The following is a 1,578-nucleotide window of genomic DNA, read 5'->3' on the forward strand; positions in this document are numbered from 1 at the left end:
TGCTCTGCTGTAATGGACTGTGCCTTGAACTGTGGGCAAGAACAAACCTTTTGTTAGGGCATAAAATTACAGTAACAGGACATTAGCAGGTACAAGGGAGGGACCGCAGAGGGAGCAGGCCTGAGCCAGAAACCTCTGCAGGACCAGCCACAAGCCAGGGACCTCTGAGGAAGCAGGCCCAAGCCAGAGATATCTGTAGAAACAGGCCTGAGGCAGCATCCTCCACAGAAGCAGTCTTGAACCAGCAACTTCTGCTGGAACAAACTCTAGGCAGCAACCTCCACAAGGGCTGAACTGAGAGGAGACCTCAGCCAGAGCAGACCCAAGTGAATGACCTCTACAGGAGCATCTACAAGAGAGCTACTGTTGAGGGTGCCAGCCCAAGTCAGAGACCTCCGCAGGACTGGGCCCAAACCAAGGACATCTGTTGGAACAGGCCTGAACCAGCAACCTCAGCTGGAGCCGGCCCAGGGCAGAGACCTCCACAGGAGCAGGCTTGACCCAGTGACCTCAGCTGGAGCAGGCCCTAGGCAGCAACCTCCACAAGAGCAGGTCCACTGAGGGAGCAGGCCTGAGACAGCAGCCTCCACAAGAGCAGGTCCACTGAGGGAGCAGGCCTGAGACAGCAGCCTCCACAAGGGCAGGACTGAGCAGGAGACCTCAGCTAGAGCAGACCCAAGGCAGTGACCTCCAAGGCACAGGTATAAGGGAGCAAGTGCCAAGAGACCTCTACAGGACTGAGCGTAAGTCAGGGACCTCCAAGGGAGCAGGCCAGAGCCAGAGATATCTGCAGGACTAGGCTCAAGTGAGGGGCCTCTAAGGAAGAGGCCTGAGCCAGCGACCACTGCAGGGGCAGGCCTGAACCAACAACAACAGCTGGACAAGGTCCAAGGCAGCAACCACAGTGGCAGAAGCCCTAAGCAAGCAACCTCCATGGGAACTAGGCTGAATGACCCCCAAGATTGCAGAGTGACCCCAGAGAGCATTGAGCAACCTCAGGGAACATCAAATGACCTCTGGGGTGACTGGATACATGACCCTGACTGCACCATGAGGAGCAACCATCAGAGTCTTGGATCCACTGGCACCTGGAAGATTGATCACCAGAAAGAAACACAAGCCCAACTACACAAATGAGAGGAAAAGATGGGTAGACAAGGTAAAAACACACTCAACAACACAAAGAGCAACACAAAACCAACAAATGGCCCTTTAACAGCAAGACTTGAACAGCCAAATATATATGAAGCAGAAGAAAATGACCTAAAAAATAACTTTAGAGAATGTTTGAGGCCCTTAAAGAAAAAAAATGAAAAATTCGCTCAAAGAAATGGAGGATAAGACAAAATAAAATCCAAAGAATCAACAAACCCCTTAAAGAAAACAAAAAAAGCAATTAAACAGACAGAAAAAAATGATTCAAGACTTGAAAACCGAAATAGAGACAATTAAAAAAACACACACAAACCGAGAAAATTATAGAAATGAAAAGAGATGGCTCAGAGGTTAAGAGCATTGCCTGCTCTTCCAAAGGTCCTGAGTTCAATTCCCAGCAACCACATGGTGGCTCACAACCAT

The sequence above is a fragment of the Microtus ochrogaster genome, chromosome 5 (genome assembly GCF_000317375.1).
Source record: "Microtus ochrogaster isolate Prairie Vole_2 chromosome 5, MicOch1.0, whole genome shotgun sequence".
Lineage (NCBI taxonomy): Eukaryota > Metazoa > Chordata > Mammalia > Rodentia > Cricetidae > Microtus > Microtus ochrogaster.